The following is a 23,664-nucleotide window of genomic DNA, read 5'->3' on the forward strand; positions in this document are numbered from 1 at the left end:
ACATGTGGTATACCACAGCTGTCTGTGCAAGGGGTGCGTACTGGCGGCAGAGAAGTCAGGCGCAGGAGAGCAAAAACTGTTACAACGGCGCAGTTTAATAAAAATCACTGTAAACAGAACAATCAATACAATGGGTACAAAACCCATCGCACAGAATAATGTGCACAAGCACTTACAATAAACAATTCCGGACAAGGACTTAGGGGGAACAGAGGGTTAAATACACAACCGTTGTAACAGTTTTTGCTCTCCTGCGCCTGACTTCTCTGCCTCAACTCCAGCCACTTTAATAATGGGAATTGATGGGAAATGATGTAAATATATCACTAGCCACTTTAAACAATGCTACCTTATATAATGTTACTTACCCTACATTATTCATCTCATATGCATACGTATATACTGTACTCTATATCATCGACTGTATCCTTATGTAATACATGTATCACTAGCCACTTTAACTATGCCACTTTGTTTACATACTCATCTCATATGTATATACTGTACTCGATACCATCTACTGTATCTTGACTATGCTGCTCTGTACCATCACTCATTCATATATCCTTATGTACATATTCTTTATCCCCTCACACTGTGTACAAGACAGTAGTTTTGGAATTGTTAGTTAGATTACTTGTTGGTTATTACTGCATTGTCGGAACTAGAAGCACAAGCATTTCGCTACACTCGCATTAACATCTGCTAACCATGTGTATGTGACAAATATCAAATTTGATTTGATTTGATTTGATTTGATTTGACAACATGTAATGATGGAATTGAAACCAGGTGTGTGGAAAGACAAGACAAAACAAGACAAAACAAATGAAAAGTGGATTGACGATGGCTAGAAGACCGGCGATGCCGACCGCCAAATGCCGCCCGAACCAGGAGAGGAAACAACTTCGGCGGAAGTCGTGACAGTACCCACCCTTGATGCACGGCACCAGCCGACACCGGCCTTGAGGACGACCCGGAGGGCAAGGCTCAGGGCGATCCGGACGAAGACGGTGTAACTCCTGCAGCATTGAAGGGTCCAACACGTCCTCGACTGGAACACAGCACCTTGCCTCCGGACCGTACCCCTCCCACTCCACGAGATACTGAAGGCCCCTCGCCCGACGCCTTGAATCCAGTATGGAGCGAACGGAGTACGCCGGGGCCCCCAGAAGGAGCGGAGGAACCTCCCGCACCTCAGACTCCTGGAACGGGCCAGCCACCACCGGGCTGAGGAGATACACATGGAACTAGGGGTTAATACGGTAATCAGGGGGAAGCTGTAACCTATAACAAACCTTGTTCATTCTCCTCAGGACTTTAAATGGACCCACAAACCATGGACACAGCTTCTGGCAGGGCAGGCGGAGGGGCAGGTTTCGGGTTGAGAGCCAGAAACCTCACTGCGGTGACGGTCTGCATTCTCTTTTTGGCGCAGCATGGGCAGCTTCCTGAACCAGTCGTCTACCGCAGGAGCCTCGGTCGGACTCTGATGCCAAGGCGCCACAACCAGCTGGTACCCCAGTACGCACGGGAAGGGAGGGAGGTTAGTGGAGGAGTGGCGAAACGAGTTCTGTGCCATCTCGGCCCAGGGTACGAATGCCGCCCACTCCCCCGGCCGGTCCTGGCAATAAGACCACAGAAACCTGCCCACACCCTGGTTTACTCTCTTCACCTGCCCATTACTCTTGGGGTGAAACCTCAGATGTTCCATGAACGCCTTCCAGACCCTAGACATGAACTGGGGACCTCGATCAGACACTATATCCCCAGGCACCCCGTAGTGCGGGAAGACTTGCGTAAACAAGGCCTCCGCAGTCTGTAGGGCCGTAGGAAGACCGGGCAGAGGGAGGAGACGACAGGACTTAGTGAACCGATCCACAACGACCAGGATCGCAGTGTTACCTTGTGAGGGGGGAGATGGAACGGGTAAGGGGTGTAACTTCCCTTTAGGCAGGTGCCTAGGAGCCTTGCACTGGGCACACACCGAGCAGGAGGAAACGTAAACCATCACGTCCTTAGCCAAGGTAGGACACCAGTATCTCCCGCTCAAACAGTGCACTGTCCGACCGATCCTAGGATGACCAGAGGAGGGTGACGTGTGGGCCCAGTAGATCAACCGGTCACGAACAGCAGACGGGACGTACAGACGCCCATGCGGGACACTGGACGGGAGCGGGCTCTGCACGTAACGCCTGCTCAATGTCCACGTCCAGCTCCCTCACTACCGGAGAAACCAGGCAGGAGGCGGGGAGTATGGGAGTGGGGTCCATGGGCCCCTCCTCTGTGTCATACAGCCGGGACAATGCGTCTGCCTTCACGTTCTGGGAGCCTGGTCTGTAGGAAAGGGTCAACACAAAACATGTGAAAAACATGGCCCAACTTACCTGGTGAGGGTTCAGTCTCCTCGCTACCCGGATGAACTTCAGATTGCGGTGGTCAGTCTAGATGAGAAAAGGGTGTTTAACCCCCTCAAACCAATGTCTCCATGCCTTCAAAGCCTTGACGACAGCCAACAGCTCTCGGTCCCCCACATCATAGTTTCGCTCTGCCGGGCTGAGCTTCTTCGAGAAGAAGGTACGGGGGCGGAGCTTTGGTGGCGTACCCGAGAGCTGAGAAAGCACAGCTCCTATTCCAGCCTCGGACGCATCAACCTCCAATATGAAGGCCGAAGAGGGATCCGGATGGGCCAGCACGGGAGCCGAGGTTAACAGAGCCCTCAGGTGACCAAAAGCCCTGTCCGCCTCAGCAGTGAGGTAATGGGAGCCGCTACCTAACCAAAACCCCGGATTAACCCCCGGTAGTAGTTGGCAAACCCTAAGAATCGATGCACCTCCTTCATCGTGGTTGGTGTCGGCCAATTACGCACGGCTGAAATGCGGTCACTCTCCATCTCCACCCCTGAGGTGGAACTGCGGTACCCTAACAGGCATTTCTCAGCCTTGACGTTATGGTCATGCTCCAACAGGCGGCCAAGCACCCTGCGCACCAGGGACACATGCTCGGCGAGTGTAGCGGAGTACATCAGAATGTCATCAATATACACTACTACACCCTTCCCGTTCAGGTCCCAGAAAATCTCATCTACAAAGGCTTGGAAGACTGATGGCGCATTCATCAACCCGTACAGCATGACGAGGTACTCATAGTGCCCTTAGGTGGTACTGAAAGCCGTCTTCCACTCGTCTCCCTCACAGATACGCACCAGGTTGTGAGCGCTCCTGAGATCTAGTTTGGTGAAGAAGCGCACCCCGTGCATTTACTCAATTGCTGTGGCTATGAGCGGTAGTGGATAACTACCTCACAGTGATCTGGTGCAGACCTCGATAATCAATACACGGGCGCAGACCTCCCTCCTTCTTCTTCACAAAAAAGAAACTCGAGGTGGCGGGTGAAGTGGAGGACCGAATGTACCCCTGATGCAGGGATTCGGAGACATATGTTTCCATAGCCGCCGTCTCCGCCTGTGAGAGGGGATACACGTGACTCTTAGGAAGTGCAGCGTCTACCAGGAGATCTATCGCACAATCACCCCGTCGATGAGGTGGTAATTGAGTCGCCTTCTTTTTGGAGATGACGAGAGCCAAATCGGAATATACATTGGGAATACGCACAGTGGAGACCTAGTCTGGACTTTCCACCGTAGTAGCACTAACGGAAACCCCTAAACACCTCCCAGAGCACTCTCGCGACCACCCCGTGAGAGCCCTCTGTTGCCAAGAAACAGTGGGGTCATGACAAACTAACCAGAGTAGGCCTAGCACCACGGGACACACAGGAGAGTCAATAAGGAAGCGACTAATTCTCTCCTTGTGACCTCCCTGCGTCACCATGCCCAGAGAAGCGGTGGCCTCCCCAATCAACCCTAATGGTTGACTATCTAAGGCGTGAACAGAGAAAGGCACAGCCAATGGAACAATGGGGGTCCCTAAACTATGGGCGAACGATTTATCTATAAAATTCCCAGCCGTGCCTGAATCGACGAGCGCTTTATGCTGGGAATGCGGGGAAAAGTGACATAAAAAAACATATGTGCTCTGGGTGAGAATGGTGCCAACTCACCTGGGGTGACGCCAGAGCGCCCTGCCTGCTGCCTCGATACCCAGAGGAGCCAACCCGGCACCGATCTTCAGTGTGACCTCTGCGGCCACATATGGTGCACGAGCTGGAACCCCCTCCGGTCTCCCTGCGCACCGCCCCTCCCAGCTCCATGGGTATCGGAGAGGGGGTGTGGGGGGGGGGGGGGGGGGGGATGGAACCAACAGACCCCAATCTGAACGTCCGTGGGTAGCCAGCAGGTTATCCAGCCGGATGGACAGGTCCACCAGCTGGTCGAATGTGAGGGTGTTGTCTCTTCAGGCCAACTCCCGACGGACGTCCTTGCGCAGACTGCAGCAATAATGGTCAATCAGGGCCCTGTCGTTCCATCCCGCGCCGGTAGCCAGGTTCCGAAACTCAAGGGCGAACTCCTGGGCGCTCCTCGTCCCCTGCCTCAGGAAGAGGCGTTCACCTGCCGCTCTACCCTCGGGCGGGTGGTCGAAGACTGTCCAGAAACGGCAGGTGAACTCCTCAAACTGGTCCAACGCCGCATATCCCTCTCTCCACACGGTGTTGGCCCACTCCAGGGCTTTCCCAGTGAGGCACGAGACGAGTGCGAACACCTGGTAGTTCACACAGGAACCCCTGGCAGTTCACATCCGTCCCATCGCTGGGGAAGGGAGAGACAAATCCCACTGGGACCAGGAGAAGGAGGGGTGCATAGTGGAGACCCCGGTTGTGCTGGTGGAGGTGCTGGTAGAACTCCCTATCTCTCCCAGCGGTCCATTGTCTGGACAACGCGGTCCTTGGCGGTGCCAAGATGGTGGAGCATTGCTGCGTGCTCCCAGACGCGCTCCTCCACCCCTATACCCGGGGTACCTCCTCCTGCTGACTCCATAAGTTTGGTCCGGAATTCTGTAAGGGGTGCGTACTGGCGGCAGAGAAGTCAGGTGCAGGAGAGCAAAAACTGTGTTACAACGGCACAGTTTTATAAAAATCACCATAAACAGAACATTCAATACAATGGTTACAAAACCCGTCGCATACCAGAATAACGTGCGCAAGAACTCACAATAAACAATTCCGGACAAGGACATGGGGGGGAACAGAGGGTTAAATACACAACATGTAATGATGGTAGTGAAACCAGGTGTGTGAGAAGACAAGACAAAACAAATGGAAAACGATAGATGGATCGACGATGACCGGCGACGCCAAACGTCGCCCAAACCAGGAGAGGAACCAACTTCGGCGGAAGTCGTGACAGTCTGCCAATCAGCATTCAGGGCTCGAACCACCCATTTTATAATGTAAAATGTACTGTGTCCGTAAAATGTATATAGTATGTACAGTATAAGCTGGAAGTAAAAAGCCTAAATGTTGTTTTCCATTAGTTTACTCCAATTAGGGGAGGGGTGGTATGATAAGGGAAAAATAGTAAAGGAAATTATATAACAATCAATTTTTAGATTTTTTATACAGTACCAGTCAAAAGTTTGGACACACCTACTCATTCAAGTGTTTTTCTTTATTTTAAAAATGTTCTACATTGAAAAATAATAGTGAAGACATCAAAACTATGAGAACACATGGAATCATGTAGTAACAAAAAAAAGTGTATTTGAGAATCTTCAAAGTAGCTACCCTTTGCCTTGATGACAGCTTTGCACACTCTTGGCTTTCTCACAACCAGCTTCACCTGGAATGCTTTTCCAACAGTCTTTAGGAGTTCTCACATATGCTGAGCACTTGTTAGCTGCTTCACTCCGCGATCCAACATATCCAACCATCTAAGTTGGGTTGAGGTCGGGTGATTGTGCCTATAGGACGGTAGGAGGAAATAGAGTCGTGGTCGGATTTGCCGAAGGGTGGGCCTTGAACGCATCGCGGAGGTTAGAGTAGCGGTGATCCAGTGTATTGCCCGCACGAGTGCTACAATAAATATGCTGATAGAATTTAGATAGCCTTGTTCTCATATTTGCTTTGTTAAAATTCCCAGCAACAATAAATACAGCCTCAGGATATATGGTTTCCAGTTTGCATAGAGTCCAGTGAAGTTCCTTGAGTGTCTCGGTGTATGCTTGAGGGGGAATGTACACAACTATGACAATAACTGACCAGAATTATCTTGGGAGATAATATTGCCGGCATTTGATTGTAAGGAATTATAGGTAGGGTGAGCAGAAGGACTTGAGTTCCTGTATGTTGTTATGATTACACCATGAGTCGTTAATCATGAAGCATACACCCCCACTCCTCTACAGAGAAGCCTGGTGGCTGAACCGATTCCGACAACATATCCCAAGAGAACCATGTTTCCGTGAAACAGAGAATGTTACAATCTCTGATGTCTCTGGAAGACAATCCTTGCTCGAATTTCATATCCATTGTTGTCAAGAGACTGGACATTAGAGAGTAGTATACTAGGGAGCGGTGGGCGATGTGCACGCCTATGGAGCCTGACCAGACGGCCCCTTCTGCGGCGCCATTGTTTTGGCTCGGCTTCTGGGATTAGATCCATTGTCCTGGGTGGTGGTCCAAACAGAGGTTCCGCTTCGGGAGAGTAGTATTCCTGGTCTTAATGTTGGTAAATTGATGTCGCTCTTATATCCAATAGTTCTTCCCGGCTGTATGTAATAAGACTTAGGATTTCCTGAGGTAACAATGTAAGAAATAATACATAAATAACAAAATACTGCATAGTTTCCTAATGACTCGAAGCGAGGCGACCATCTCTGTCAACGCCATCTTTTATCTAGAGACTGGACATTAGCGAGTAATATACTCAGCAGCGGTGGATGGTATGCACACCTATCTCTTCTGCGGTGATGTTGTTTCAACTCAAATAAAAATTTATTTGGGCCGGCCTCTGGAATCAGATCCAATGTCCTGGGTGGTGGTGCGAACAAAGGATCCGTTCCGGGAAAGTCATATTCCTGGTTGTAATGTTGATAAATTGACGTCGCTCTGATATCCAATAGTTCTTCCTGGCTGTATGTAATAACACTTAAGATTTTCTGAGCTAACAATGTAAGAAATAATACCCCAAAAAACTAAATGCTGCATAATTTCCTTACGATTAGAAGCGAGGCGACCATCTCTGTCGGTGCCATCGAGCCATCAGTGGTTATCGGATATAGGGGTATAGTGGCTAGGGGCAAGTGGCTCCAAGAGCTTCAGTGCTGTCCTCAAGGCATTGGTTGGATGTTTACCTACAGTTGAAGTCAGAAGTTTACATACTCTTAGGTTGGAGTCATTAAAACTTGTTTTTCAACCACTCCACAAATTTATTTTGGCAAGTCGGTTTTGACATCTACGAAAGTACGCAAGTATAAACACCATGGGACCACGCAGCTGTCATACTGCTCAGGAAGGAGATGCGTTCTGTCTCCTTTGTTGGGAAAAGTGCAAATGAATACCAGAACAACAGCAAAGGACCTTGTGTAGATGGTGGAGGAAACAGGTACAAAAGTATCTATATCCACAGTAAAACGAGTCCTATGTTGACATAACCTGAAAAGTCGCTCAGCAAGGAAGAAGCCACTGCTCCAAAACTGCCACAAAAAAGCCAGACCACGATTTGTAAATGCACATGGGGACAAAGATCGTACTTTTTGGAGAAATGTCCTCTGGTCTGATGAAACAAAAATAGAACTGTTTGGCCATAATGACCATCGTTATATTTGGAGGAAAAAGGGGTGGCTTGCAAGCCGAATGACACCATCCCAACCGTGAAGCATGGGGGTGGCAGCTTAATGTTGTGGGGTGCTTTGCTGTAGTAGGGACTGGTGCACTTCACAAAATATCCACAAAATAAATTATGTGGATATATTGAAGCAACATCTCAGGACATCAGTCAGGAAGTTAAAACTTGGTCGCAAATGGGTCTTCCAAATGGACAATGACACCAAGCATACTTCCAAAGGTGTGGCAAAATGGCTTAAGGACAACAAAGTCAAGGTATTGGAGTGGCCATCACAAAGCCATGACCTCAATCCTATAGAAAATGTGTGGGAAGAACTGAAAAGGCGTGTTTGAGCAAGGAGGTCTACGAACCAGCTGTGTCAAGAGGAATGGGCCAAAAGTCACCCAATTTATTGTGGGTAGCTTGTGGAAGGCTACCCGAAACGATTGACCCAAGTTAAACAATTTAAAGGCAATGCTACCAAATACTGATTGAGTGTATGTAAACTTCTGACCCAGTGGGAATGTGATGAAAGAAATAAAAGCTGAAATTAATCAATCATTCTCTCTATTCTGACATTTCACATTCTTAAAATACGTTATTTCATAGTTTTGATGTCGTCACTATTATTCTACAATGTATAAAATAGTACAAACAAAGAAACACCCTTGAATGAGTAGGTGTTCTAAAACTTTTGACCGGTTGTGTATAAATCATTGAGTTAATAAAGCCACATTAAAACATGGTCTCTTTTTTGTTTTCATGAGAAAGGCAGCTCCAAATTGTAGGTATTCAGCCTAGCTCAGTGCTTTCTGTAGTGGAAGGGCAAGCCAGCAGAACATACAGATTGTTGCGCAGTGATTGGCTCAATGTTCTGTCACTCATTGGAACACTACATCACCGCCAAGTCTAAGGGTAGAGCTAGAACACTCTAGCCCCTTGGGTGCTGCCATAAAGTTACATTAGAAGTGCCCATCTAAGACGGGTCAAGGTCATTGGCCACAGATAAAATGACATCAAATCACGTTATACCTGATGTACAGTCGTGGCCAAAAGTTTTGAGAATGACACAAATATACATTTTCACAAAGTTTGCTGCTTCAGTGTCTTTAGATATTTTTGTCAGATGTCACTATGGGATACTGAAGTATAATTACAAGCATTTCATACATGTCAAATGCCTTTATTAACAATTACATGAAGTTGATGCAAAGAGTCAATATTTGCAGTGTTGACCCTTGTTTTTCAAGACCTCTGCAATCCGCCCTGGCATGCTGTCAATTAACTTCTGGGCCACATCCTGACTGATGGCAGCCAATTCTTGCATAATCAATGCTTGGAGTTTGTCATCATTTGTGGGTTTTTGTTTGTCCACTCGCTTCCTGAGTTCTCAAGTTCTCAATGGGATTAAGGTCTGGGGAGCTTCCTGGCCATGGACCCAAAATATCTATGTTTTGTTCCCCGAGCAACTTAGTTATCACTTTTGCCTTATGGCAAGGTGCTCCATCATGCTGGAAAAGGCATCACCAAACTGTTCCTGGATGGTTGGGAGAAGTTGCTCTGAGAGGATGTGATGGTACCATTCTTTATTCATGGCTGTGTTCTTAAGCAAAGTTGTGAGTGAGCCCACTCCCTTGGCTGAGCAGCAACCCCACACATGAATGGTCTCAGGATGCTTTACTGTTGGCATGACACAGGACTGATGGTATCACCTTGTCTTCTCTGGACAAGCTTTGTTCCGGATGCCCCAAACAATCGGAAAGGGGATTCATCAGAGAAAATGACTTCACCCCAGTCCTCAGCAGTCCAAGCCCTGAACATTTCACAGAATATCAGTCTGTCCCTGATGTTTTTCCTGGAGAGAAGTGGCTTCTTTGCTGCCCTTCTTGACACCAGGCCATCCTCCAAAAGTCTTTGCATCACTGTGCGTGCAGATGCACTCACACCTGCCTGCTGCCATTCCTGAGCAAGCTCTGTACTGGTGGTGCCGCGATCCCGCAGCGGAATCAACTTTAGGAGAAGGTCCTGGTGCTTGCTGGACTTTCTTGGGTGCTCTGAAGCCTTCTTCACAACAATTGAACTGCGCTCCTTGAAGTTCTTTATGATCTGATAAATGGTTGATTTAGGTGCAATCTTACTGGCAGCAATATCCTTGCCTGTGAAGCCCTTTTTGTGCGAGGCAATGATGACAGTGCGTGTTTCCTTGCAGGTAACCATATTTGACAGAGGAAGAACAATGATTCCATGCACCACCCTCCTTTTGAAGCTTCCAGTCTGTTATTCAAACTCAATCAGCATGACAGAGTGATCTCCAGCCTTGTCCTCATCAACACTCACACCTGTGTTAAAGAGTTCACTGACATGATGTCAGTTGGTCCTTTTGTGGCAGGGCTGAAATGCAGTGGAAATGTTTTTGGGGGATTCAATTCATTTGCATGGCAAAGAGGGACTTTGCAGTTCATTGCAATTCATCTGATCACTCTTCATATCATTCTGGAGTATATGGAAATTGCCATCATACAAACTGAGGCAGCAGACTGAAAATTCATATTTTTGTAAATCTCAAAACCTTTGGCAACGACTGTGGCTTTGATTGGACTGATCATGTCAACATCATACTTTCAAAATCTTAGCTAGCAGTCATCATCATCATGAATCAAGTCAAATTCTTTTTAATCCTTGTCATGTGAACAGAAATTATTAAGAGAAATTATAGATAAAACGTATCAGTGCTCATCGGCCTTTAGACATGAACATTACACAACAAGGTGGAAATGCAATTTCAAAAAGTGGTTAGGAAGGAACAAATGACAGTAACTAAATGCGAGTATTGCAAAGCAATCACTTGCCTGCTATTAAGTGGAGTGGCTGTGTGGTCTCAAATCTGAGATTAAGGGGCTCTTTTCCAAGATAAAAATGATAAACATTCAACATTGGCCATGCTGTCAATGAAGCATGATTTGTGCCGCGTTCAAAACAACTGTTAAAGAACTGTGAAAACTTGACTTCAGTGAGTTCAAGACAGCTGGGAAGTTGGGAATAAATTAGTTCAGACTGGGAAAATACGTTTAGAACGGTCAACCAAATCAGAAATCTGGCCTCTTTCGAGAGCTACGACCTGAAGATCAATGACATCCTCATGATTCATCCTTTTTCTGAGTTCCCAGTTGTTTTGAAAGCACCATCAATCCAGAGAATGCCAGACTCTGATTACAACATTTGCCCATGAAGGACCGCTGCGCCACCTTCCTGTTCAAGTGAGCACAGCACAACAAGGTGTGTCCAAAAATGTATTGTATGCTGCTGAATAAATTATGTAATATGCCAGGGACATATGTATTCTGTAGCTAAGAAAGTAATACTAAGTGTATGTTGTGTAGTAAGATGTTAGAAGCCCAAGTGCCTCACCCTAATAATTTTGTCTATGTACCCCTCTTAATTTCGCCTAATGTTCTGACTTGGTGTTGCACATGTAGCCTATAACCTGTTTTAGTGAAATGTAATCATTGAATATTGTAAGAACTTTCATTGTCTGCTTTTATGCCCCCTTTATTTATCCTACGGTTTTGACTTGGTGTACAGGGAGAACACTGTAAGAAAAGCCCATGTTCTGAATTCTGTTGCTGTACATTTCAAAAGTGCTAAACAAATAATTATATTGACTACGCCCGTCCTAGCTCGCTCATAAATGTCTTAATCTAAATTATGGATTGCCTCTTATCAGCTTGTACCCTTATACCCTAGTTTGTACATCTCAATTGTCATTACAAACCACATTTGTTTAAGTAAGTCAATGAATGAGTGAATGAACTGTTTCGCTGCCAGACAAGGCTCCGCTGATAGCCAGGTGTAGCAGTGGTAAGATGTTGGGACTGCTGTTGGGACAGCTATATAGGTTGTTTGTGGGCAGCATTTGTCACAGTTATAGTGCAATTAATATATTGTTTAGTGTTGTGTACTGGCTTTGCTGGCATGCATCACCACTGTCTGATTCCGAGTTACCTTCAAAACATTGTTTTGAATTTTTATCTTCCAACAATTTAACCCACAATATCGCAGGTCTCCATTTTAGCCCAATAGCAATCACCAGGAATATTATTATATATACTCCATGTTTCACTGTTGGGGAAGGGGGATCAGGTCAGATGATCAAATTTGACTAAGGTTTCCCGTCCTAGCTCGCTATTGTAGGCTGCAGCTCGATATACCCAATACATATGGCCTATAGCGCAGGCCTATATCCTTTGTTAGGCAATGTGAACTGTAGTGCCAACAAATTATAATATTTTAAGTGCTACTCAATACCTTAACTTCTTGGTGACAGGGGGGCAGTATTGAGTAGTTTGGATGAATAAGGTGCCCAGAGTAAACTGCCTGCTACTCTGTCCCAGATGCTAATATATGCATATTATTAGTAGTATTGGATAGAAAACACTCTGACGTTTCTAAAACTGTTTGAATGATGTCAGAACTCATATGGCAGGTGAAAACCTGAGACAAATCCAACCAGGAAGTGGGAAATCTGAGGTTTGTAGTTTCATTTAAGTGATTGCCTATCCAATATTCTGTGTCTAAGGGGCCAGATTGCACTTCCCAAGGCTTCCAGCAGATGTCAACAGTATTTGACATCTGTGGAAGGGTGTCGAATAAGAGCTGTTTCAACAAGTGGACTAGGCTGAGGCCAATCAGCTGTGTACTGCGCGGTCACGCGGGTTCCTTCTTTTCCCTCTGTAATGAATACGCTATTGTCCGGTTGGAATATTATTGAAGATTTATTATAAAAAGGCCCTAATGATTGATTTTAAACATCATTTGACATGTTTCTACAAACTGTAATGGAACTCTTTTTACTTTTCGTCTGGATTTTGCACTCATGCATTGTGCCTTTGGAATAGTGAACTAAATGTGCCAACAAAACCGAGGTATTTGGACATAAATATGGACGTAATCGAACAAAACTAACATTTCTTGTGGAAGTGGGAGTCCTGGGAGTGCATTCCGACAAAGATCAGCAAAGATAAGTGAAGATTTATAATGTTATTTATGACTTTTGTTGACTCCACAATTTGGCGGGTAACTGAATGGATTACTTTTGTGGCTGAACGCTGTTCTCAGATTATTGAATATTGTGCTTTTGCCATAAAGCTTTTTTGAAATCTGACACAGCGGTTGCATTAAGAACAAGTTTATCTTTAATTCTATGTAAAGCATGTATCTTTCATCAAAGTTTATGATGAGTATTTCTGTTATTTGATGTGGCTCTCTGCAATTTCTCTGGATGTTTTGGAGGCATCTCTGAACATGGCACCAATGTAAACTGACGTTTTTGGATATAAATATGAACTTGATCGAACAAAAAATACATGTATTGTGTAACATTGATTCCTGGGAGTGTCATCTGATGAAGATCGTCAAAGGTTAGTGATTAATTGTATCTATATTTCTGCTTTTTGTGACACCTCTCTTTGGTTGGAAAATGGCTGAATGCTTTCTGTGATTAGTTGCTGACCTAACATAATGATACGTTCTGCTTTCACCGAAAAGCCTTTTTGAAATCGGAAACTGTGGTTGGATTAATGAGAAGTGTATCTTTAAAATGGTGTAAAATACTTGTACGGTTGAGGAATTTTAATTATGAGATTTCTGTTGTTTTGAATTTGGTGCCCTGCAATTTCACTGTCTGTTGGCGAGGTGGAACGCTAGCGTCCCGAACGATCCCAGAGAGGTTAAATCATATTTTCATTCATGTGTTTTTAATTACAAAAAGGGGGGTTGAGAGGAGGGGGGGTGAACCTAGTGCCCTGTGGGGTGAACCTAACTCCCATGTCCATCTCGGGTGGGAGACGCAATAGTTATTTTAAAAAGAAGGGCTCAATTAATTTCTGCATATCTCATTTTCCATTCTTTTTGGTACTCCATATATTCTCACATTTTCCCTCGATTCCAAATCTTGACATTTGCTGTGAAGATATTGTTGGTTTTTGAGAGTGAAAGAGAGCAGTCTTTCGAGAGTACACTTGTCTTCCAACTCACCCATTCGGACCTCCGCTGCCTCGAGTCTGGTGTCAAGGTTCTGGATGGAAGTTTTCACGTCTTCTATTTTCTTTTCCACTGATTCAAACTGTTTGTCCACATTTTCAAAATCACCTTTCACTTCTGATTATTTTTTAGCTCTGTTAAAACATCAGCAATTCCGTGCACTTCCACTATCTGTTTATCGCACACCAGCTTGTTGTCTTGTTTCTTGTATTTACTGCCGCATCTTGTGGTCATACCTTTCACCAATCTGGGGAAAATTCACTTAATATTTCCCCCTGCAGTTTTGTAAGTTAGTATAAGTGTTTAGTAACTTAACTTTGATACGGGGTCAAATATATCTCTTGATTTTCTGATTTAAGCTAAACTTGAATATGGATTGTTAGTTACCAAGTCAATTATAAAATATTTATTATTGGTATGTAACTTATGAAAGTTGTATTGTCAATATTGTTTTGTATTAAAAAAAAACGGCACACAAAATTTCACCATGGGGACAATAAAGTCAGTAAGTAATTACACCATGCCAATTTCAAGTCTATATTTCTTGAAAAGATTAAGTTATTCTGATTATTTAGGATAGTTCACTGGCTAATTTATTGATCTTTCTTCCTGGAACACCCCAGAGGAGATTGCCCTATACCTGTCACGCCCTGATATGTTTCACTTGTCTTTGTCATTGTCTCCACCCCCCTCCAGGTGTCGCCCATCTTTCACCTTATCCCCCTGCCGTCCTGTACCTTTGCCTCTGTTGCTGTAATAAACATTGTTAGTTCGACACTGTCTGCATCTGGGTCTTACCTTATCCTGATAATGCAATTGCCTCAACACCTCCAGACCTGTGTTTATCTTTAACTTATTCAAAATATACATTTTTATGGCTAAGATTTACTTTGAGTGTGTAAATTGTCTGTGTAATACCTAATTATTTTTACTTTTCCTTTGAGTAAATTGCTACATGCTCAGAAGCTGTCTTTTAAAATCAAGTTGGCATGCCCTTCCACATTCCTGGTTGAAAATATATCCATTCCAATATAGCCTTAAGACAATAATCCTATCAGTATCGGATAATAACCAGCTATCTTCGATAACCTACAAGTCATACTTGCCATATTATAAGAAATAACAGGCACATCCAGCCCCTTCTTTATTCACAGATGCGTAGTCTACTCATTTGTGTGCAGTACCCTGTGTGTCTGGCTCCTAGTTGGTACATAGACGCAGTAAGCGTCATATACTCAACATGACAAGTTGGGACAGGCACTGCCTGTTGGCACTGACAGGCACTGACAAGTTGGGACAGGCACTTGCTCTGCAAGTTGCATTGGCATGCATTTGCCCAAGTCATGGCACACAGTCTGAGTGTGATCACACAGTGCAGATCATCTACTGTTAATAACATGAGTCTGCAGTGTTATACCACAGTGTGCATGACAATACATATGTTGGAGGTCTTTATTTGTCTATTGTATTTTAGACGGTCTCGGTAACAATCAATCTAACTTCTTACTCATCCCTGAAACAGATTAGTTATGTTATACATATATTCTTTTCCCGGCTCTATAGTACACAGTCACCCTCTGCAGGGCAGTTGTCCGCATTAGCTCTCTCCATGTCCATAAATAACTCCTCCTCTGTCTTACACCCACCCTTCCTCTATCTGTGTCTATAGCCTGCCCCCCTTTCCCTGTGACACATACGCTAGACGTTGCATTGATTGTGCACAGAGAACCTCACCCTCTTCCACCACCTAAATCTTGATTGGAGAAGGAGAGAATCGGAGTGCTTCTGTTCTTTCTGGTGGGCAAATGTATCTTCTATCTGAATTTATGTTTGACTTGTTTAGAGATGACTGTGCCATACATGTTAGAGACTTTGTGATAGGAGGATGAGTGTTTTTTCTGACTGTCTGTTCAGATTCCATTTAGTCTATTGGACACCTGAAAGCTTATGCAGAGTAGTTCAAAACTCAGATCTTATATTCAGGATTGTTGATACAATGGAATAAGTTCAGGAAATTGTATTTTAGCTAACTGACATTCGCTGATTTTGTTGGTAGTAAGTAGTTGCAAAAATACTGTGAACTCAGAATTTTATTTGTAATTAGCATATTAACATGCATGTTTTGTCTGAATGTGGATAACTTTTTTCTCCTCTTTCTCTTTCTCTCGCTGTCTCTATCTGTCTGCAAATAAATGCCCTTTCAGCAAGACCTGTCTCCAGTGAAGACCCTCTGTAGTCATAATGTCCCAGCTCCTGCATGTGGAGATCCCCAACTTCGGCAGCTTCCTGCTGGAAAGTCTAAATGAGCAGCGCATGCAGGACCACTACTGTGATGTGGCCGTCAGGGTCAACTGCCAGGCCTTTAAGGCCCACCACTCTGTGCTGGCCGCCAGTAGCCTCTACTTTAGAGACCTGTTCAGCCGCAGCTCCTAGAACGTGTTTGAACTACCCTCCTTGGTCACCCCATCCTGCTTCCAGCAGATCCTCTACTTCTGTTACACGGGCAAGCTGTCTCAGCCTCCAGTATTTATGCTGCAGTAGTTTGTGTCGGGGGGCTAGGGTCAGTCTGTTATATCTGGAGTATTTATCCTGTCTTATCCAGTGTCCTGTGTGAATTTAAGTATGCTCTCTCTAATTCTTTCTTTCTTTCTCTTTCTTTCTCTCTCTCGGAAGACCTGAGCCCTAGGACCATGCCTCAGGACTACCTGGCATGATGACTCCTTGTTGTCCCCAGTCCACCTGGCCATGCTGCTGCTCCAGTTTCAACTGTTCTGCCTGCGGCTATGGAACCCTGACCTGTTCACTGTGATTATTTGACCATGCTGGTCATTTGAATATCTTGGCCATGTTCTGTTATAATCTCCACCCGGCACAGCCAGAAGAGGACTGGCCACCCCTCATAGCCTGGTTCCTCTCTAGGTTTCTTCCTAGGTTTTGGCCTTTCTAGGGAGTTTTCCTAGCCACCGTGCTTCTACACCTTCATTGCTTGCTGTTTGGGGTTTTAGGATGGGTTTCTGTACAGCACTTTGATATATCAGCTGATGTAAGAAGGGCTATATAAATAAATTGTATTTGATTTGACCTTGGCCGCCAGCGAGCAGCTTGTGCTCATGTACATGGTTGACTACCTTCAGATCCAGAACATTGTGGAGCACGGTATGGATCTCCTAATAAAGGCCAACTCTCCACACTGCGATTCCCAGGCGGCCACCCCCGAGGATCTGGGCCTCGAACCGTTGAACCCCAACATCAACCATCCGGACCTGTTGCCAGGTGGCACGCCAATGGCAACTTGTAGAATTAAGCAGGAAAGATGTGAGTCCCCAATGAGTGAAGAGCACACAGCCAGGGACCTTGAGGGACACGCCACAATGAGCAGCGCGCTATGTTACATGGTACCCGGAGTGCAGTTGTACCCTCTGGCCTCTGGGGAGCACTCTAGCCCAGGGCCCTCCAACCTCCCAGCCACCGACAGCCCCACTTCCCATCCCAACAAGGAGGAGTTTGAAGAGGAGTTCTATGGCAGCCGAAATACAAACGGGGTCAACTGAATTCAGTTGACACAATGCTGTAAATAGAAGACTCTAGCGGGTGTGTATAATGCCAGCTAATGTGTAAGGCCCTTATTTGACAATGTATCACTGATATGGGTGAGTGAATGTCAAGTTCACTCTTTATAGCTTACACATTTTCAAATACATAAGAATAGTGATCATCATGAAGGAAGGATGCATTGCTAAAATATTGTGTGTGGACCACTGATTAAACTTGATGTCCCAGTTTGTCAGTAGCACATGGTGTTGGTTTGCATTTCTCTCTCCTGGCCATCTTATGATAATAGTTTTAAAATAATGTGTCAGATAGGTTTAGGATTTGTCATGTTCAGTCATGTCAGAAAAGTCATGAAATAGCCAGAATAGCCTACTGTACATACAAAAGGACTGCTACTGTAAGGACCTTGCACACTCTTGTGGCACAGACATGCATTTATATTTGAGAGGCCTTGAATGGGGTAAAAAGTCGAAGCATCTTTTCAAATAGAACACCCAATTAATCCCAAATAACGATGATGAGCTGCACAAATCCACCCAAAACAACTAATACATTTCATTTACAGTGTTAAACAACACTCATATGTGAAAAACAATATTTTTTATAAACACATTTTATTTTGGCAATATAATAAGGTTGGTAGCAACATTAAAAATTGTTGTGTAAATCTATTGCATCTCAAGTCGATGACAAAATCCACAATGCAATGCTCTCTCTGTGGGCTGGCTGGCTAGCTTGGTAGCTAGCTAGCAAGCAAATGTAGCTACACACAATAATACCAAAGATAATGTCAGCATGTAAATTAGGAGTCTACAATCTCACCATGTTCAACCTGCAGATCAATGTGCTTGGAAGACCTTAGACATCTGCTCAAGTTATTTCTACAGGCTCACCACAACCACAGACCCACAACCATGGACTGGAAGAGGATATGGGCCCGCCAGAGCCCCTCGTTACTGGACAAACACTCAATGCTGGACCTGCTGGAGGTTGGTGCATGCAAACCTGAACAAGTTGTTGGAGCTTCCCTGAGCAAATCATCAGTAACACTAACAGGGACATCTGGACAGCCCAGGAATGTGTACTGGACAAAGACTGGTTTGATGTACCTCTGCTTGACTCTGACATGGTGCTGTTCGTTGATGGTTCTGCTTATATAGATCAAAGCACAGGGAAGAAACGTGTAGGATTTGCTGTAGTAGATGTGAAAGGTGATATTGAGGTTATATGGCCCCTACCAGACCATCTATTAGCGCAACAGGCAGATATATATTAGCTCTGACCACAGCTTGTGAATTGGGGGAAGGGAAGGCCTTTACTGGCAACTCAGACTCAGCATATGCTATTGGGGCTTGTTTGTCCTCGTCAATCATTGGCTCATTGATGAAATTAGCATTATGACAATATCTTTAATTAAATCATTCAAGAGCCTTTATTAATGCAATTGCAGACAGAAGTTGAAAATCAGGAACATGGCACTCATGTTTCCGAGTAAGTTCTGCGTCAAACAAAAGGTCTAAAGTTAATATGTTACACCCTAAGTCTAGCCCTGGTGATGTCACTACCTACGTCATTATCATTTTACTCCTGAGACCAAAACCATGACTACCAAGCTATATAAACAATGGCTTTTAGTGTTATCTAAAAACGTAGCTCCCCAAAGTTGATTTATTGTGGAATGTTTGACTAGTCTTATCTCCTTCACTTCCCTGCAGAGTTCTGTCTCAGTCACACATTTCTAAGAGGGGTATTTTTTATAATAGGCAGAGAGGTGTGACGGCTGCGTGGTCCCATGGTGTTTATACTTGCGTGCTATTGTTTGTACAGATGAACGTGGTACCTTCAGGCGTTTGGAAATTGCTCCCAAGGATGAACCAGAATTGTGGAGGTCTACAATTTTTTTTCCTGAGGTCAACGCTGATTTCTTTTAATTTTCCCATGATATCATGCAAAGAAGCATTACGTTTGAAGGTAAGTGTCACGACTTCTGCCGAAGTCGTTGCCTCTCCTTGTTCGGGCGGTGCTCGGCGTTCGACGTCACCGGTCTTCTAGCCATCATTGATCCTTTTTTTCATTTTCCATTGGTTTTGTCTTGTCTTCCCATACATCTGTTTTCAATCCCATTCATTACCTGTTGTGTATTTAACCCTCTGTTTCCCCTCATGTCTTTGTCAGAGATTGTTTTATTGTCAGTGTAGTGTGATTGTTGTATAGGTGTGCGTCGGGTCCTCGTACCCATGTTTATGTACATTTAGTGTTATGGAGCATACTCCGTGGACTTTATTAAAAGACTCCATTTTACACTCCATTTGACTCTCCTGCGCCTGACTTCCCTGCCACCTATTACACCTACGCATGACAGAATCTCTGACCAATATATGAAGTCAGCAGGAGAGGACACTATGCCCATGGAGCTGGAGGAACGCGTTCAGGAACAAGCTAGGGAGCTTGACGTTATCAGCTCCTTCATGGATCACATTGTCATGAAAATGGATCGCTGGGAGAGACAGGGAGTTTCTCCAGCGCCACCACCACCACAACCGGAATCTCCCGTGAACGATTTTTCCTCTCCGGAATCGAGGATCCATTTATCCCTACCTACGGGATACAACGGAGATACTGCCGGCTGCCAGGAGCACGGCCTCCCCAGTACCATCTGACCGTGAGAAGAGTTACGCCCTCGTCTCATGCCTCATCGGGAAAGCCCTGGAATGGGCCAGCGCTGTGTGTAGTAGGGAGGATGCGGCGCTGGACCATTTTGAGGAGTTCACCCGCCAATTCCGGATAGTATTCGATCACCCACCTGAAGGCAAAGCAGCGGGTGAGCTTCTCTATCATCTGAGGCAGGAGACGAGGAGTGCACAGGATTTTGCTTTGGAGTTTAGGACCTTGGCTGCCGGCGCTGGATGGAGCGACAGGGCCCTGATCGACCATTACCGTTGTAGTCTACAACTACCGTTGTAGTCTACCACCCTCACCTTCGACCAGCTGGTGGACATGTCCATCAGGCTGGACAACATGCTGGCTACTCGTGGACGTCTAGATCGGGGTCTGGTTGTTCCATCCTCCCGCACCCTCTCTCCCGAACCTATGGAATTGGGAGGGATGGTGCGCAGGGAGACCGGAGGGGGTTCCCGCTCGAGCACCATTCAAGGTCGCAGAGAGCACACTGCTGGTCGGTGCCGGGTTGGTTCCTCTGGGAATAGAGAGGGCAGGCAGGGCATTCTGGCGTCACCCCAGGTGAGTAGGCACCATTCTCATCCAGAGCCCTCTGCTGCACTAATGTTTGTCTCTGTCTCTTTTCCTGATTTTTCACTGCATTCCCAGTATAAGGCGCTAGTAGATTCGGGTGCGGCTGGGAATTTCATTAATAAAAGTCTAGCTCATAGTTTAGGGATCCCTATTGTTCCTGTGGATATGCCTTTCCCTATTCATGCCTTAGATAGTCGACCATTAGGGTCAGGGTTTATCAGGGAGGTAACCGCACCGTTGTGTATGATAACGCAGGAGGGTCACAAGGAGAAGATTAGTCTTTTCCTTATTGATTCTCCTGTGTATTCTGTGGTGCTAGGCCTACCCTGGTTAGTTTGTCATAACCCCACTGTTTCTTGGCCACAGAGGGCTCTCACAGGGTGGTCGCGAGAATGCTCAGGTAGGTGTTTAGGGGTTTCCGTTGGTGCTACTACGGTGGAAAGTCCAGACCAGGTCTCCACCGTGCGCATTCCCCCCGAATATGCCGATTTGGCTCTCGCCTTCTGTAAGGCGACTCAATTACCACCCCATCGACTGGGGGATTGTGCGATAGATCTCCTGGTAGACGCTGCATATCCCAAGAGTCACGTGTATCCCCTGTCGCAAGCGGAGACGGAGGCTATGGAGACATATATCTCTGAATCCCTGCATCAGGGGTTCATTCAGCCATCCATTTCACCCGTCTCTTCGAGTTTCTTTTTTGTGAAAAAAAAGGATGGCGGTTTACGCCCGTGCGTTGATTATCGAGGTCTTAATAAAATCACAGTGAAATATAGTTACCCGCTACCTCTGATCAATACGATTATTGAGTTAATGCACGGGGCACGTTTTTTCACAAAATTGGATCTCAGGAGTGCGTACAATCTGGTGCGTATTAAGAAGGGTGATGAGTGGAAGACAGCATTTAGCACCACCTCAGGTCATTATGAGTACCTGGTCATGCCATATGGGTTGATGAATGCTCCATCAGTTTTCCAATCATTTGTAGATGAGATCTTCAGGGACCTGCACGGGCAGGGTGTAGTGGTGTATATCGATGATATTCTGATATACTCTGCTACACGCGCCGAGCATGTGTCCCTGGTGCGCAGGGTGCTTGGTCGCCTGTTGGAGCATGATCTATATGTCAAGTCTGAGAAATGCTTGTTTTTCCAACAATCCATCTCCTTCCTAGGGCATCGGATTTCTACTTCAGGAGTGGAGATGGAGAGCGACCGCATTACAGCCGTGCGTAATTGGCCGACTCCAACCACGGTAAAGGAGTTGCAGCGTTTTTTGGGGTTTTCCAATTACTACCGGAGGTTTATCCGGGGTTTTGGTCAGGTGGCAGCTCCCATTACCTCACTGCTAAAGGGGGGCCCGGTGCGCTTGCAGTGGTCGGCTGAGGCGAACAGGGCTTTTGAGCACCTGAAGACTCTGTTTACTTCGGCGCCTGTGCTGGCTCATCCGGATCCCTCTTTGCCATTCATAGTGGAGGTGGACGCATCCGAAGCTGGGATAGGAGCAGTGCTCTCTCAGCGTTCGGGTACGCCACTGAAGCTTCGCCCCTGTGCTTTCTTTTCTAAGAAGCTCAGCCCGGCGGAGCGAAACTATGATGTGGGGAACCGGGAGCTGTTAGCTGTCGTAGAAGCTTTGAAGGTGTGGAGGCATTGGCTTGAGGGGGCTAAACACCCTTTTCTCATCTGGACTGACCACCGCAATCTGGAGTATATCCGGCAGGCAAAGAGATTGAATCCTCGCCAGGCAAGGTGGGCCATGTTTTTCACTCGTTTTGTGTTTACTCTTTCTTACAGACCAGGCTCCCAGAACGTTAAGGCAAACGCATTGTCTCGGCTGTATGACACAGAGGAGCGGTCCATGGATCCCACTCCCATACTCCCAGCTTCGTGTTTGGTGGCGCCAGTAGTGTGGGAGCTGGACGCGGACATTGAGCGGGCGTCACGTGCAGAGCCTTCTCCCCCTGAGTGTCCAGCTGGTCGTCTGTACGTTCCGTCTGCTGTCCGCGACCGATTGATATATTGGGCTCACACGTCACCCTCCTCTGGTCATCCTGGGATAGGTCGGACGATGCGCTGTCTTGACGGGAGATACTGGTGGCCCACTTTAGCTAAGGACGTGAGGATTTATGTTTCTTCCTGCTCGGTGTGCGCCCAGTGCAAGGCTCCTAGACACCTGCCCAGAGGTAAGCTACAACCTCTACCCGTTCCTCAACGGCCGTGGTCACACCTGTCGGTGGATTTTTTGACCGATCTTCCACCTTCACAGGGTTACACCACGATCCTGGTCGTTGTGGATCGGTTTTCTAAGTCCTGTCGTCTCCTCCCTTTGCCCGGTCTCCCTACGGCCTTACAAACTGCAGAGGCCCTGTTTACACACGTTTTCCGGCACTATGGGGTGCCTGAGGATATAGTGTCTGATCGGGGTCCCCAGTTCACATCAAGGGTCTGGAAGGCGTTCATGGAGCGTCTGGGGATCTCGGTTAGTCTTACCTCAGGTTTTCACCCCGAGAGTAATGGGCAGGTGGAGAGAGTTAACCAGGATGTGGGTAGGTTTCTGCGGTCTTATTGCCAGGATCGGACGGGGGAGTGGGCGAAGTTCGTGCCCTGGGCAGAGATGGCTCAGAACTCTCTACGTCACTCCTCCACTAACCTTACTCCCTTTCAATGTGTATTAGGGTATCATCCGGTTCTGGCTCCTTGGCATCAGAGCCAGACCGAGGCCCCTGCGGTGGACAATTGGTTTCGGCACGCTGAGGAGACCTGGGAGGCAGCCCACGTCCACCTTCAGCGTGCCATAAGGCGCCAGAAAATTGGCGCAGACCGTCGCCGCAGTGAGGCCCCAGTGTTCGCACCAGGGGACAGGGTCTGGCTCTCGACCCGAAACCTGCCCCTTCGCCTTCTCTGCCGGAAGCTGGGGCCGCGGTTTGTGGGGCCGTTTAAAGTCCTGAGGAGAGTGAACGAGGTATGTTATAGGTTACAACTACCCACTCATTACCGTATTAACCCCTCGTTCCATGTGTCTCTCCTCAGGCCGATGGTGGCTGGCCCGCTCCAGGAGGCTGAAGTGCATAATGTTCCTCCGCCTCCTCTAGACATCGA

General features: G+C 46.3%; 1 pseudogene; it reads left to right on the forward strand.

The window, feature by feature from the left end:
- Positions 1-18,228: 18,228 nt before the first annotated feature.
- The window catches only part of LOC139390189 (piggyBac transposable element-derived protein 4-like), a 31,540-nt pseudogene continuing 26,104 nt past the window's right edge, over positions 18,229-23,664 (forward strand).

The sequence above is a fragment of the Oncorhynchus clarkii genome, chromosome 30 (genome assembly GCF_045791955.1).
Source record: "Oncorhynchus clarkii lewisi isolate Uvic-CL-2024 chromosome 30, UVic_Ocla_1.0, whole genome shotgun sequence".
NCBI lineage: Eukaryota > Metazoa > Chordata > Actinopteri > Salmoniformes > Salmonidae > Oncorhynchus > Oncorhynchus clarkii.